General features: G+C 36.5%; 1 long non-coding RNA gene and 1 pseudogene across 1 annotated transcript; both read left to right on the top strand.

Annotated features, from left to right (window-relative positions):
• Positions 1-750: 750 nt before the first annotated feature.
• On the top strand, positions 751-3,497 carry LOC124887086 (annotated as a pseudogene).
• Positions 3,498-4,302: 805 nt separating this feature from the next.
• LOC124887277 lies at positions 4,303-5,095 on the top strand. The gene is made up of 2 exons (XR_007044669.1): positions 4,303-4,898; positions 4,974-5,095. It is a non-coding gene; the product is annotated as an uncharacterized LOC124887277 (long non-coding RNA).
• The last annotated feature ends 11,865 nt before the right edge of the window (positions 5,096-16,960 follow it).

The raw sequence follows: 16,960 nt of genomic DNA on the forward strand, positions 1-16,960 counted from the left end.
TTAGGAATAGATTTCTTGATCAATTTTTACTCGTCTGTTGCCTAAAATTTTTGTAGAATTTTACAATGTTTTTTCAATTTGATTTTTGGCTTCTAACCGGTAGTGGTGACTACTGCACATTGAGCCCTAATTTTAGATTTCTGGTTTCCTTCTTGTTATTATAGTGGTGTCTGACTGCTTTGCTTATTGGTGGATTATTGTTGTGTTGTTCTAGCTGCTGGGCTAAATAATATACTTTGTGCGTGCCTTCTCTTATTATTTTTGTACTATTGCTATGTTCATTTATTTGTCGGTATAGGGGCTTTGTGTTGGTTTTTGAGTAGTGGCAGGAGAGGTTGATGGTGGATTAGGGTCATGTCCGAGTGGTTTGGGGGCGAGGGCTATTTTGGAAGGAGGTAAGGACGGGAGAGCAGGGGTGGCACTACTAGAAATTACCCCTATGACAATAAACTTTTTGACGACGGTTAACAAAGTGTTGCAATAGGTGGTCTATTGCAACTCTTTCAAGTGATGCCAAAAAGAATTGTTCTATGAGCTATAATTTAACCCTATAACCGTCGCTTTTGGCATTAAGTGTTGCAATAGGTAAATGAAATAAGCTATTGCAACACTTATAATTTTATTCCCTCCATTTTCACTGTCAATTTTATTCAGTCCGCCAAAAATAAAATATTTTATTAATACAATATTTCAACGCTGCCTCTACTCCGATCCATTACTGGTCACTACTTAAATATTTCAACACAAACGATGGCTGTAAAAGTGTAATTTTAATATTTCGTGAGGTGCCGGTGCCGATGGTGAGCTGCGATTGTGATTAGGGGAAAAAAAGAAAGGGGAAACAACATAATTCTGAGGCAATTTGCGATTAGGGCTAATTTGGTTTCAGGTAAGTTTGTTCGGTTGATTTTTGCAATTAGTGTAAATTTATGTTTTTTGGACCTTTGGTTTTCCTACTTCGTTTGTAGGGTTTTCACTAATTGTGTATATCATTGATCTTGTGAGATTACTTACTTGTGGGTGTTCGGTATTTTAGCTGTATTTGCTATTAATTTCTCTAATTTTGATTGTGGGTATTCTGTATTTCCTTGAAGTTGGTGTGTTTTTTGGGTTTCTAAACTGTGGGTATCATTAAAAATTCAAGTTTTGCTTAATTTGAGCTCTAAGGAGTTTTCTTTAAAGAGGGTCATGAGGCTGTTGGGATCTTTTATCACAATATCTTAAATGGTTTCTGATTCTTCTAAAGCTGTTAGTGTTGTGTCTAAGGATTTAAAGGAGTTATTGCAGTCTAATTCTGGAAGGGGAGCCTTGGAGTAACTAGTAAAGTTGCTACCATGTGATCAGGAGGTCATGGGTTCAAGCCTTGGAAATAGCCTCTGGTAGAAATGCAAGGTAAGGCTGCATACGATACACCCTTATGGTGGTGCTCTTTCCCAGACACCGCGCATAGTGGTAGCTTTAGTGCACCAGACTGCCCTTTTTTTACAGTTTAATTCTGATGAACTTTCTAGGAGTTTGAAACAGTAAACTAAAATTGCAAAGTCTGAAAAGTTTGCCAATTCTGTTGTTAGAGTTTTGCTGGCTCTAACAGTTGGGATATTAAGGGGGTATGGGAGTAAAAATAAGAATGAGATCGAAGAGGTACGTGGTTCAAGTTTTGTTGATATGGATAGAATGATGAGTACTGTTGGGACTGAATTTGTTTCTGTTGTTGTTAGTAGCTTTGCAAGGAACTTGGTTATGGGTTCTATTCGAATAGTAGGTTGGATGAGGTGTTGAATGGGAATTTCCAGTCTATGGTCCCGTATATGAAGGTGAAGTCATCATAAGTGCCAAGATGGATTGATATGGTTTGTACTGATAGATATAAATTAATGATTGCTGATTGTATCCAAACATTTGTGAGAACTGCTGTTGTAGTTTACCTCAACAAAACAATGCATATAAACGTATCTAATGATTTATTTTCTGGGCTGACCAATCCGAAGAATCAAGCCAATATGAAGGACTTTCTAGTTTCTGTTTGTAGTGGGGCTGTTGAAACGCTAGTGAAGATGTCTCATCAAGTGATGACAACTTCTGGATCTGATTTTGATTTAAGTTTGAATTTTGCTTTGAGTTTGAGTTTTAATCAATTACAAAGTGTGGGTTTGAATTTTGATTTGAGTTTGAGTTTTAATCGATTATAAAGTGTGAGTTTTATTCCTGTTGATTTATTGGGGAAAGTGATAAGATAATTTGGTGTTTAATTTAGCTGGATTTTGATTAATTTGGATATTGGTATTGATTTGTTTGTTTGTTTTTGTATTGGAAAGTTGAGTTTAGGAAGCAGAGTTCATGTTTATTCTAGTTTATGTATTCAATCACCCCTCATCCTTGTTTTTTTTTCTACATACAAGTCCCATGCTATTAATGGTGTTTTATTGGTTTATATCTATGTTTGGGTGTCTGTTTATGCGTTACGCTAAGTCTATTAGGAGCACGAACATTTTCAATATGATAACAAGATTATGTAAACTTCAAACAATATAATTTCGAGTCCAATATTAATAAATACACAAATGGTGAAGGAATTTCTCATGATGAAAGTTCTAGTTATGCTACTTGTGTTCATTGATGTTGTTATTGTTGTTTCACATTTTTGAAATGTCTAAGCAACCTAGATAAGACATATAGTTAAGTTTTATATCCATGCTTATTTAGAAAGTTGATCACTTTAATTCTCAATATAAAAAGAGTATTACGTCTCAGTTTTTGCTCTTTCATTTCTTTCACAGGATTCAATTAACTATGCAATAGTAAGAGCTTCTTCTAAGCTGGTAGCCGTTCTTTCAAGATATCCATTACAGGTGTGTTAGGGGTGTTATAAGTTTGTTTTTATCTTTGTTGAGAACAAACATTGAGCTTTGGTTTTTATTGTGTTACAACATAAGAAACTAATGTTTTGGAAGGTTCAAATTCTGATAGCATCAAAGTACTATATGAGATTTTTTTTCCTATATGCTTGTGGTTGATGGGTAGAGTATTACCATATACTTGTTCTGTTGGGAGGTAACAAAATAAGATACTCAAAATTGTGAATCTGACTTGGGCAATACTCAAAATTGTGAATCTGACTTGGGCAATACTGGCAGGGTAAATGTTTGATTTAGTGCTGAAGGATGGACAAGTCCAGTATATTGCAACCAGGTTTTTGGTGATTGGGATAGATATTTACCATATGTTCTCATCTATTTATTGGTTTGATTTATATGATCAGATACGGTATTTCACACCTTGTGACCCATTGCTATTTTTGTATGGTTGGTTCTCTCTTCTTATATGGAATCTCTATTATATGCTAGGTTGGCCTTGCTGAAATTAAAGTTGGAAGTGAGAAAACTAGTGGACTAGTTGTTCTGGCAGAAAGTTTTGGTCATAATGTTTTCAAGGATTCTCTAAAACAAGCTTTTCAGTTAGGTGGTAATGATCTTAGACTGTCATCAAAGTATGGTTGATGAACATTCTTTGGTTTGTTTGCTTTCCCCAAACACACACACACGCACACACAAACACACACAGACAGATAGAGACCCCACAACCCTGGCCCCTTTCAAAAGAACAGTAGAAATTTCCTGATGAAATCTAGTACTTCAGAACCTCTAATTTTGGCAAGTTTTGAAACTTAATCGTATTATACGAACTATTCATGTTAGTTTGTACTTTTGTTACTCTTAACGCTATTATACTAATTATATATGTCGTTTTGTACTTTTGTTACTCGTGATGCTATTTTACTAATTTTTCATGTCGGTTTGTACTTTTGTTGAAACTTCTGAGGATAGATATTTTGTTTGTTAATTAATATATGCTCAAATACCGATGTGAATGACTCATTTCCAGCTACAAAGATGAATGTACTAATTTTCTTTTTTCATTCTTTTGGGTTCTAAGGAAGTTTTACGTTGGACTTTTTCCGACATGTAACTGCTCGAAAACACCTTTTTAATATGTAGCTCTTCTATATAAATTAATACATATTTATTGAGCAAAATTTTCTTGTTGACTGAGTTCTATCTGGTGTTATTAGGCCAATCACAATGGATAACACTTAACATTCTAGTTTTGATACTTACCCTTTTTGAATCATGTTTCTCATGGATTTTTATTTTGTAGTCATGCTTGTTCATTCTGTTTGTGCTAGTGATATATTCTATCGGATGACTTCATATGATTGAATAGTAAACTTGTCTCTATGTGACCTATAGGTCAAGGGTTCGAGCCGTGGAAGCAGCTACTAATACTTGCATCAGGGTAGGCTTTTTACGCCACACCCCTTGAGGTTTACGATTTGTGCATTGGGCTACCTTCCTTCTTGATCTGGCTTCTCTAATCACCTATTACCGGGCTTAGAGGTCTCATACATTTTGCTCGAATGGAATTAAGACAAAATAAAAATAGATGACTGAACCTTATTCTAGTTAGATTGGGTGCTTATTTATTTATCTTTTTGTTCTTTTGACTAACAAAATTTTTTTGAAGCATTTGACCAGTGATCTTCTACTTTAGCCTCTCTGTATTATATTCAACCGATGCTTCTATTTTCTGAACTTATTTTCTATCTCTTTTTCTGTGTCTCTGCTTTGTGTTTGTCTGCTAATTTTTAAAGAGGGTTTTCACTTTTTTCATCGCTGGAGTCCTTGATTTGAATTGATGTTGATGGGAGACATCTAACCTAGTATTACTATATTTTTTTGAAGCAATTTGGTGATATCAGAACCTTGTATACTGCATGCAAGTATAGGGGCTTTGTGATGATATCTTCCTATGACATTCGAGCTTCTCGAAATGCAATGCGTGCTCTACAAAATAAGCACTTGAGATGAAGAAAGCTCGACATTCATTTTTCTATTCCTAAGGTTTGAATCCATATTATATAGATATGTGAACATGGAAGGACAATTCTAACTAATATTCTTTATTGCTGCATCTAGGAAAATCCATCAGAGAAAGATATTAACCAAGGAATTCTTGTCGTGTTCAACTTGGATCCATCGGTATCCAATGAGGATCTTCGGCAAATCTTTGGAGCATATGGCGAAGTCAAGGAGGTGTCACTTTTACTTAATTTTTCACTGTTAGTGCTGTATTATTTTATTGTTCTTCTGTCTCTCTGGAATTCTAAAACTTTTAAGCTCCACTAAATCATATTGTATGTAAAATGCAGATAAGAGAAACGCCATATAAATGCCATCATAAGTTCATCGAATTCTATGATGTAAGAGCAGTTGATGCAGCTTATAAAGCATTAAATCGTAGTAACATAGCTGGAAAGCAGATAAACTTGAACCCAGCCGTCCAGGTGGAGCCCGTCGAAAGTATGTTCTAGTTCTGCTATTAACAACTTACCTTTGTTTTCACTTTTCAGTGTAATTTCATGATGAAATTTATAAGCTAGCATTTTGCCCAATTTACAAGTGCTCATGGACAGACATGCATGAGAAAGAGAAAGAAAACTTAATGCAAAAGAAAGAAAGAAATTGAAAAGCAAAAATACTTTCTCTGGTAATTCAGTATGTAAAAGAAAGTGTGATATTCATGTTGGTACTGAGCATGCTAGAATTTCTTGAAATCTTTTAGCGTGTTGTTTAAGATGAAATTTCTTTCTTTTCTGGATGGAATGCTCTGTTAGGAGGCTGTGACTCCATTACTCTGTTAATATGAATTTTAGGCTTAACTTGACTATCAAATTGTATAACCGTAAGTTTACTGGTGATGGAACTTACTTTCTGTTCGGGTGTTATCTTCTGTTAGTAGCCTCCAAGACCATTTCTCTTGTAATAAAAGAACACCATTACTCCAGTAATATGGATTTTGGACTTATCGTACTGTCAAACTATAGCTGGAAAACTGGAATTTTGCTGCAAATATGTTCGACCTTGTCATGCTTATGATTCTGCTTCAAGTATTATATGCATATATATATATATATATATATATATATATATATATGGCAATAGGATTTGAAGTTTATAGGTTTTGAATTTGTCACCTAATCCAATAGCTCGTCTTAGTTACTAGCAATAGGATTTGAAGTTTATAGGTTTTAAATTGGTCACCTAAACCAATAGTTCATCTTAGTTACTGGATTCCACCATTAAATATTCAAACATATCTAATGAATTCCGGAGACGAGTAGTACGTGGTCTTAGAAAAAGCTATTGGGTTCGTTTGAACCCGTGGCTAATACTTTGAACTACCTTCTGCCGAGCTTAATACCTCATTCTATTTAAGTTAGTTGATGGCTAGAATTGTAATGTTGGTCCCTCTGAATTGGCTTAGAATTTAAAGTATTATGCCTAAAGCTGAAGACCATCCAACCTAGTTTAGATCTTATAGGAAATGAACAAAAGCAGAAAAATAGAGTTAGGACACATAAAATAGAAAAGGAACATAAGTAAATTAGTCCAAAGAAGGTGATACATTTGACTGAGCTCCAAACGGGATGAAAGTACTTGCAGATAAAGTACTGACCAATCAATTTTGATTCTTAGAGTATTGCGGATAGTGATAGTCGGTGTGTTCAATAAGAAATAAGGAAACATTCTTGATTTTTTTAATTCTCCTCTATTGATAATGAATTTGGATTCTCAGAAGATTTTAAATTATTGCTGTAAATGAAGACTGGATCCATATTCAATCTTGGAAGTTGTTTTTGAATATTCTTATAAGCAATTAAATTTGTTTGATGATAATATAGGTGTATCGTACTCTCTTCTAGGCCGTATTGTGCTCTACTATTAGATCCTACCTATACTTATTTTGGGAAGTGGGAGGGCTCTACTACTCTAGGATTCAATGTTCATTCGTTAGCCAATAAATTGTCCATCTGTTGGTAGTAATAATCAAGGTCAGTTTTTGTTTCTTGATCTGTTGGTACTAACAATTAAGATTATTTTGGATACTGGATATGTTTTGATGCTGTTGAGTATACTGGGTATATTTTAATGCTGTTTTGGAGTATATTGGGTATGTTTTAATGGTGTTAAGTATTTAGAATTGTGGCTACGCTTATTTCTGGTGAATTATATGGATGATGGCTTAGAAGAAAGATCGTTTCTTTCTTATGGTAAAGGTGTGGATTTTTTTGTGTTTGGTGGATTATGGGTAGTGGATTAGAAGAAAGATTGTTTCTTTCTTATGGTTTGCAGTTCGGATTTTTGTGTTGGTACTGTTTAGTGTTCTTATGTTGGTATTTCTAATATTTTCTTCCTTTATGCGGTATGTATTCAGCTACTGTATCTATTGTTCTTTGTAAATAGTTTGGTTGTGGATATTAGTGAGATGTTCTCTTATAGATTGGTTTGTTTTCCACGCCTAAATATACACGTTCATATGAGTAGTTATACTGGGATTACCTTGAATTAGATGGATTCTTGATTCTGATAACTGTTTTGAACCATTGTAAAGGAAAAAGAGTCTGAAATGGGAAAGAGAAAAAAATCTGATGTGCTCTAATAAATGTGCAAACAGGGAGAACTATGTGCATACACATGGGACATGTTAAATGCCATTTGGAAATCATTCAGCATCACTTTATGATCATTAGGTAAGCGATAATGTTGGGGGATAGGGTGGTGGTAAAAATGCTAGTTATGATTTTCCTGTGTACGTTTGTCGAAGTATCCCACTGCTTTATGCATGGTTTCTCCTGAACTGATTCCTAACTTCGGAACCACTTGAATAACCGTGCTCATTTTTAAATGTCTGTGTGATATGAAGGTACTGCGATTCTTTTTCCTACTATTTAGATTACTTTTAATCATTATTGATATGAAGCTGCAATTTTCTTGTATAAAAAGTTGTAGTTTTCTTCTACAGTGTCTTCACATCTTAGGATTGTGATTTTTATTTTCCATTTGAGGTGCGCTTCTTTTGGTACTGGTTCCTATTTTTAACTCACGTTAAGAAGATTCTTGGGACGTAATTTAATCTATAAAGTGTAAGTATATAGTTTTGACGTGTTGTCTTACCTGCAGAACAAATATTCTACCAACTCCCAGGATATATTTCTCGATACGAGTATCTTTTTGTTGCTCATATGTGTAGTTATTTCTCTTTCTTCTTCTTTAAGATTCTGTCATTAGCTTCTAGTTTGTTCATTTTTTCTTTCTTGTTGATAACGTAAAGCTTCCCTGTAATAATTATGTGAGCTGAATGTGATTGTGTCTTCCCATTTAATTTAGTGGGACAAAAGAGGAACATTTCACAAGTTGCTTCATCTCAAAATGTCCTCTACTTGAAAGTTTGTTCTTACATGAATGTAATATATTTCAATCTATGGTTCTGCTTTATCCTCAAAGCATCTCTGATTTCTTGTCTGTCCGAAGGACTAAAACTGTAGGGATCAATATTATCATCAATATAGTCCTTTTTATGTTGTCATTTAAGTGCTAATTTATATTATTTGTTCTTTTTTGTATAGGTGTCCAAAATGAAGAAAGAGATGAAGAAAATAATGAAGACATTGACCTTACTTGAGAAGATTTTTGAGTTGTGGATAAATGCTCTAATATTAATAGTTTTGTGTTGAATTTTTTGAAACTTATCGCGACTTGAACTTGCTAGTATGTAAAAACTTAACTAATCATTTGGACTTGATTACATTTTAATTTTGGGTTTAAATTACTATCTTGTTGCGTATTTTGAATTATGAGATTATTAATAAATGATTTTGTTTTGTGATGTGTATATATTGTGCTATAATTTATAAAGCGTTACAACAAAATAATAAAAGCGTCGCAATAGATCCTATGGCAATGGTTCGTAATCGTTGCAATAGAGTCTATTGCAACGGTTCGTAATTATTGTAATAGATGAAAATAAATATTCCAATAAGTAATGAAATAGTTGTAATAGGTAGTCAAAAAGCATTGCAATAGAACAACAAAAGCATCACAATAACTACTATTGCAATAGTTAGTAACCATTGCAATAAATTCTAATGCGACGGTTTGTAACCGTTGCAATAGATGAAAATAGACGTCTCAATAAGACAAAAAATAACCATCGCAATAGGTCTATCTACGGTGATGGTTGCATAAAACCGTCACTATAGCTCTACCTATAGCAACGGTTTTGACAACCGTTGCAGAAACCGTTGCAATAGAACTATCATAATGCCACCTTTGGGACACTTGTAGAACTATTGCGATAGGTCTATGGCAATGGTTTTTTGGTCTATTGCAATGGTTTTGCAACCGTCACCGTAGATCTAATTTTTGGTAGTGTGGGTGTGGGGTATAGGTCGAGTGTTAGGGTTGGGGTGGTGAGGGGTGTTTGAGGTAGGCGAGAGGCGAGAGAAGATAGGTTGAGGGTAGGGTCTTGGAATATTGGGACCCTTCAGGGCAAGTCCGTAGAGTTGGTAAAGATTCTTAAGAAGAGGAGGATTAATATTTCTTGTGTTCAAGAGACTAGGTGGGTAGAATCTAAGGCTAGGGATGTGGATGGGTACAAGCTGTGGCACTCAGGGAGTGAGAGACGTCAGAATGGGGTGAGCATCTTAGTGGATGAGGAGCTTACAGAATAGGTGGTGGAGGTTAAAAGGGTCAGTGATAGGATGATGAAGATTAAGTTGGTTATTGGGATTTTTATGCTGCATGTGTGTAGTGTTTATGCACCGCAGATGGGCTTGGAAGAGTAGGTGAAAGTGAAATTTTGGGAGGATTTGGATGATGTGGTAAGAAACATGACTAGCTCGGAGAATATTATCATAGCAGGGGACTTCAATGGGCACATTGGGGTCTTACCGGAGGGTTATGGTGATGTGCATGGAGGTTTTGGTTTCGGTGATAAAAATGGTGAGGGTACTGCTCTATTGGATTTTGCAAGGGCCTTTGGGCTGGTAGTAGTTAATTCGAGCTTTCCAAAGAAGGAGGATCATCTGATTACCTTTTGAAGAGCTATACCCAAGACTCAGATTGAATTTCTGCTGCTTAGGAAGGAGGATAGGGTGTTATGTAAGGACTGTAGAGTCATTTCGAGTGAGCATCTTTTGACCCAGCACAGGCTTCTAGTGATGGACTTATCTATCAAGAAGAGCAAGAAGAGAAAGGCCGGGGAGGGTTGACCTAGAATTATGTAGGGTGGCTTGACGCCAGTTAGTGCTCTGGAGATAGAGAAAAAAGTAGCGGGAATGGGGGTGTCGGAGTGCAAGGGGGACGTGGATGTTATATGGGATAGAGCTTTCAGTTGCATCACGGAGACTGTTAGAGAAGTGTTGGGTGTTTTGAGAGGCCGAGAAGGTCATCGTAAGGGGGATTCGTGGTGGAATAAAGAAGTGAAGAAGAAAGTAGAGATTAAGAAGAGGGCATATGTTAAGTTGAGTGAGAGTAAATATGAAGAGGAGAAGCGGGTGAATAGGGAGGTTTATAAAGTAACAAGGAAAGAGGCTAAGTTAGTAGTTACGAATGCTAAGTCAGCCGCGTTCGAGAGCTTGTATGCGGGGTTAGAGGAGAAAGAAGGGGAAAAGAGGTTGTATAGGATTGCTAAGGCTCGGAAGCTGAAGGTTCATGACCTCGATCAAGTGAGGTGCATTAAAGGGAAGGATGGTAGTGTTTTGGTGGAGGATATGTACATTAAGAATAGATAGCAGGAGTATTTTCACAGACTTTTGAACGAGGGGGGGGGGGGGGGGGGAGGCATTGAGCTATGAAAGCTGGAGCACTTAGATGAGAGTCATGTTTTCTATTTCTGTAGGCGTTTTAGGGTTGAGGAGGTCAAATAGGCTATTCGTAGGATACGGAGGGGTAGGCCGACTGGGCCTGATGAGATTCTGGTGGAGTTTTAGAAGTGTGCTGGTAGGGCAGGTTAAAGGTGGTTGATTGATTTGTTTAATGACATTTTCAAGAATGCAAGAATGCTTGAGGATTGGAGGTGGAATACGATGGTTCCGTTAAATAAAAACAAAGGTAACATTTAGAGTTGCAACAACTATAGGGGTATTAAGCTGTTGAGTCACACTATGAAGATTTGGGAGAGAGTAGTTGAGCGGAGATTGAGGAGGGTCATGTCCATTTCAGAGAATCAGTTTGGATTTATGCCTGGTCGCTCGAAGAAAGAGGCAATCCACCTGGTAAGGAGATTGGTAGAGCAGTATAGAGAAAGAAAGAGGGATTTACACATGGTGTTCATTGACCTGGAAAAGACATATGATAAAGTTTTGATAGAGGTCCTTTGGAGATGCTTGGAGGTGTGAGGGGTTCCAATGGCGTACATCAGAGCTATTAAGGACATATACGATAGAGAGAAGACCTGAGTGAGGACGGCAGGGGTAACTTAGAGCATTTTTTGGTCGCGACAAGGTTGTATCAGGGATCGATTCTTAGTCCTTTCCTTTTTGCATTGGTGATTGATGTGTTGACGCAAAGTATTCAAGGCGAGGTGCCTTGGTGTATGTTATTTATGGATGATGTAGTGCTGATTGATGAGATACGGAGGTGTGTGTGTGTGTGAATGACAAATTGGAGGTGTGGAGGAAAACCATTGAGTCTAAGGGATTTAGGTAGAGTAGGTCCAAGATGGAGCATTTGGAATACAAGTTTAGTGACTCGAGGTAGGAGGACGAAGTGGTGGTGAGGTTAGACTCCCAGGATGTTTGTATGAGGGATAGTTTTAAGTATCTTGGGTCTATAATTCAGAGAAATATCAAGATTAATGAGGATGTTTCTAAAAGTATTAGAGCACGATGGATGAAGTGGAGGATCACCTCGGGAGTGTTGTGCGATAAGAAGGTGCCCCTTAAACTTAAAGGCAAATTCTATAGAATGGCAGTTCATCCGGCCATGTTGTATGGAGTGGTGTGTTGGCCAGTTAAGCAGGTTCACATCCAAAAATTAAAAGTGGCAAAAATTAGAATATTGCGTTGGATATATGGTTTTACTAGAGGGAATAGAGTTAGGAATGAGATTATCCAAGAGAAGGTGGGGGTGAATTTAGTGGAGGACAAGATGCGGGAAGGAAGACTAAGATGGTTTGGGGAAGTGCTGAGGAGGGGCACGGATGCCTCGGTTCGTAGGTGTGAGAGGCTAGCGTTGGATAGCTTCAGAAGGAGTAGAGGTAGGATGAATAAATATTGGAGGGAGGTGATTAGACATAACATGGAGGAACTTTAGCTTACTGAGGACATGACCCTAGATAGGAAGTGTGGAGGTCAAGGATAAGGGTAGAAGGCTAGTGTTAGTGTGTGGGTTATAGCAAGCAGTTGGGAGAGTTCTTGTGTAGCCGGATTAGTAATCATAGGACAGTGTACATAGGTGTCTTTGGTATGTGAGTGTATGTTACTACTTGGTGGGTGGCCTATTTCTTATTTCTTAGTTCCCATTTTTCTTATCCGTGTTGCTGTTATTTCCTGTAACTCATATTTCTCTGATTTTTATTTTATTATCTCTTATTCTTTATTTCGGTTATGTCATCCATCTCCTTGTTTACTATTCTTTATATTGAGCTGGGTTCTATCGAAAATATCCTCTCTACCTCTTCGGAGGTAGCGGTATGGACTGTGTACATCTTACCCTCGCCAGACTCCACGTTGTGGAAATACACTAGGTTTGTTGTTGTAGTAAATTCTCTTTTTTTTTCTCTTACTTTGATTTTTCTTTTTTTCTTTTTTTTTCCTTTTATTTTCTCTCAACCCTTATTTCTTTTCCTTTTCTCCTCTCAATTTCTATTTATTTTTTTTTAATTTTTTTATCCTTTTTATTTTTCTTTGGTTTCTATATTTTTCTTTTCTTATTTTTCTTAATCTTTATTTTTATTTTGTCTTTTTTTTGGTTTTATCTCAACCTTTATTTCCTTTTCTTTCTCCTCTCAGCTTCTATATATTTTTTTAATTTTTATTTTTAAATATTTTTCTTTATTTTCTTTTTTTTTTTTCGTAATTTTAATTATTTTTTCTTTTCTTCATTTTCTTTCAATCAAGTTATGCCCCAATGGGCAAGAGTTGACACTACCACATAGTAGAAGTAAGACTTGTGACTTTCAAACAACAAGTTATGTTTCATGGGTAAGAGTTGACACTACCTCATTGTGTTTTGATTTATGAGATGTTTTATAACTCTTAGCTTAGAGGCAAGACTTAGCTCAAAGACTTTGAAACAATAAATTATGTCCAAGAGTTGACTTTACCACGTTATGTTTACATTTATGAGATGTTCTACAAGTTTTACCTTAGAGACAAGACTCTCCCCACGGGCAAGAGTTGATGCTGCCACATTGTGTCCTCATTTATAAGATGTTCTACAACTCTTTCCTTAGAGACAAGACTTAGCTCAAAGACTTTCAAACAATAAATTATGCCCTACAAGCAAGAGTTGACACTACCACGTTATGTCTTCATTTAGAAGATGTTCTACAACTCTTGCCTTAGAGGCAAGACTTAGCTCAAGGACTTTCAAACAACGAATTATGCCCACGGGCAAGAGTTGACACTACCACATTATGTCTTCATTTATGAGATGTTCTACAACTCTTGTCTTAAAGGCACGACTTATCTCAAGAATTTTCAAACAAGTTACGTACATTGGACAAGAGTCAACACTAACACTTTGTGTTTTATACTTATGAAATTGTCTTTAACTCTTGTATTCGAGGTAATACTCAACCCAAGGACCATCAAACAACAAGTTAGGCCCCATAGACAAGAGTTGACATCACCATATTGTGTATTGATTTATGAGATGCTTTACAACTCTTCCCTTAGAGGAAAGACTTAGTCCAAAGGCTTTCAAGCAACAAGTTGTGCCCCAAGGGCAAAAGTCGACATTACCACATTATGTTTTGATTTATGAGTTAATCTATAACTCTTGCCTTAGGGGCAAGTTTAACCCAAGGACTTTCAAACAATAAGTTACGTTCTATGAGTAAGAGTTGACACTATCACATTATATTTTGATTTATGAGATGTCTATAACTCTAGCGTTAGAGGCAAGACTTAGGATATGACCCAAACCAGGGCCTTGTCGTAATGGACATCTCAAGACCAACAAAGATCGGAGATCGCCTAGCTACCCAATCCAACCAACCAACATATCCATGATGGAGCGATCAATAAACACAAATACTTTTGGATAGGTCTAAGACCATGAACAACCCAAACAAGTCTAACCGTCCAATGCTCAACCAACAATCATAACAAAACCAAAATAATAACCAAGTCCATATCCATACCATAACGTACCCAAGTTTATAGTTTGTCCATCCAAAGCCTCTAAAAGAAATCTACCAAAATCCGGTCGGTACATACCCCACCATAGCCAGAACCAACGTCCAAGTCTAAACTAACAAATACATAAGAAACTGAAAGCAAGAAATGGAGCCTTCTCAAGTATGAACGCTTACCACTTCTAGTCAACACAAGCTATTCTCGAGTTCAATCACTGAGTAAGAAGTATAGTATGACCAACACCTGCATCGCATGGGGATACAATATCAAAGACAGTTAGCAATTAGAGAGCTAGCATATAACTCAAGGATAAGGATAAAATAATGTCAAAAGTTCAAATACAATCCACCAATGTATAGAACCAATACAATGCACACAAAAATACCCACACATACATATATATATATACCATGCCGGAATAGGGAACAAGATTAGCATGAATATTGAAAATGTTAACCTGAGCTATGTAGCATGACCTTCATAGAACAAGGCACCCACGGGCTATATGGGCCCAACTCTCTCCTAGATGGAAGGGCCCCAGTGCATGTGGCTGCATGAACCAAAAAATATAAATACTCGTATATGCCTATATGAGGGACTCAAACCTTCCGACATAATTAAGGTGACTTAAGCACCAATACATGTAGTAAGGAGAACTCAGTCCTCCCTTTCATATGTTTATTTGAGGGACTCAAGCAACCCAGTGTTAGCACCGGCTAGCACAGTTTCCAGTGTTAGTTCTTCGAACTCCACTTTCATGGCCTGACTACACATCTTACTTTTAAGCCTAATTTAAAACCATCATTTCACATACACAACCATTAAGTCAATTACTTACCAAAGGTACTTTGTTGGTATTGTCATACCAACACCACTTGCAAATGTACACATACCACTACCATTATCAATTAACTAATCATTCATTTGTATTTGGGACTTGAACCCATTGTCTAACAAAGACATAAATTAAGTTAATGTTTAGGGACTCAAACCCTTTTTTGTCAATTAAACCACCAAGGTTACCAGATGGACAACAAGGCCTTTACAAAACCATTTACCAACCAATCATATTTATTAGTACAATGCCTTAGTTCAAAACACCATTTAACATATGACTAGTTTATTCTCTTAGGTATTTTCACAAACACTTTGAGGGCATATCATTATCGTAACCAAAACCAAAGTAAAACTATCAAGTTTAGGGTTACCTATGACCCATTTGTCAAACCATAATTATCAAGCACCCACATGTGCAAACCATCACCAAAAACATGTGTAAACACAAGTTAAACAAAGAGTAACCAATACTCAACCATATGCAACAAATCCTTAATTTTGGTTTTCAAAATCACCTTTTAAGAATCATAATCACACTTTAAAACACATGACATTTATGAACTAACAATGAGAGAAGATTCACATGCCTTGTTCATGAAGATTCATGGAATAAACTTGACTCTTGAGCCTCTAGATAAACACCTTTGAAGAACCCTAGCCCTAATTTTCTTGAGAGCGTTTAGAGAGGATTTTGATTCTTGTAATCTTTCAAAGTATGTTATGAGGGGATAAAATATGTTTTAAGATGTGGGGACTTATTAGTTTTGGGTTATAAAATGTCTAGAATACCTTTGGCTTAAAAGCTAAAAACATGGTCGTGGAAGGGCATGATCAAACCCCCCAAACCGTACCCTATTATATGAGTCGTACCCACTAATCATACCCTAGGATTCACCTTGGACCACAACACCAATGAAATACCCTATTTTCTAGACCTTAGAAAATTTCATAAAATTCTGGTCTCTAGACCTAATACGACTCATGGGTATGAGCCGTATGTTGCGGTATGTATGGCATGGACTAGTCGTATGCTGACCATTGTTGGTTGGTGGGATGAATTTTGGTTGTTCACTAGAATGGGTATGACTTGAATAGTATGAGTCATATGGTTGGATATTGATAGTTTGGTTTGGGTTTTTCCTAGCTTAATCTTATACTTGTAACTTAAGTTGGATCTGAGTATGAGTGGCTCACCTGGAGCCATACGTCAGGGTACGAGTTGTACCACGGACTCGTATGGTGGTCAGTCTTCAAAACTCCTGGATTTTATTCTACCAGGGGTACGGTTTACGGGTACCTGTCGTACACTTGAATATGACTTAGGTTTAGGTGTATCATACCTTGGACAGTGTTGGGTCCAAGAAAGAAAGCCTAGGGAATGAGAGGTGGGTACCACTCGTACTGGTTGGGTATGACTCATAAAGGTCAGTTGTACCCTATGAAGGGATTTTAATGCAGTTTAAGTGAGGGCCATCTGGACATTTTCCCACTTATCCTAATAAGGTACCATAACTTATATTACTCTTGGGAGGTTATTTGCCCTATTATTCTATTCTTAAGAACTTGGAAAATACTCTTAAATCCTCTCCAGAGTTCTTAGGCAATGGAATATAGGGTTTCATCTTAAGGAGTAAATTGGGGCTTAACTTGGTGATTTCTCTTGAGCATCATCTTAGTTTAAAGAATGTTCTCTTCCCTCATTGTTAGTTCCAATTAAAGGCATGGTTTTATATAATTTTTTTATGATTTGAGTTTTATATGATTTTGGGTTTTCAAATATGATTTGGGGTTTTTTCAGTTATGAAGGCTTTGGTTATGGTTTTTCCATGTTTTAATTATGCTTTTATATTCATTAATGGTGGTTTTGGATAATTGGTTGCACGGGAATGGTTATTTGGTAATGGACTTTGGTTTTGGAAATAC

The sequence above is a fragment of the Capsicum annuum genome, chromosome 9, assembly GCF_002878395.1.
Source record: "Capsicum annuum cultivar UCD-10X-F1 chromosome 9, UCD10Xv1.1, whole genome shotgun sequence".
NCBI classification, from domain to species: Eukaryota; Viridiplantae; Streptophyta; class Magnoliopsida; order Solanales; family Solanaceae; genus Capsicum; species Capsicum annuum.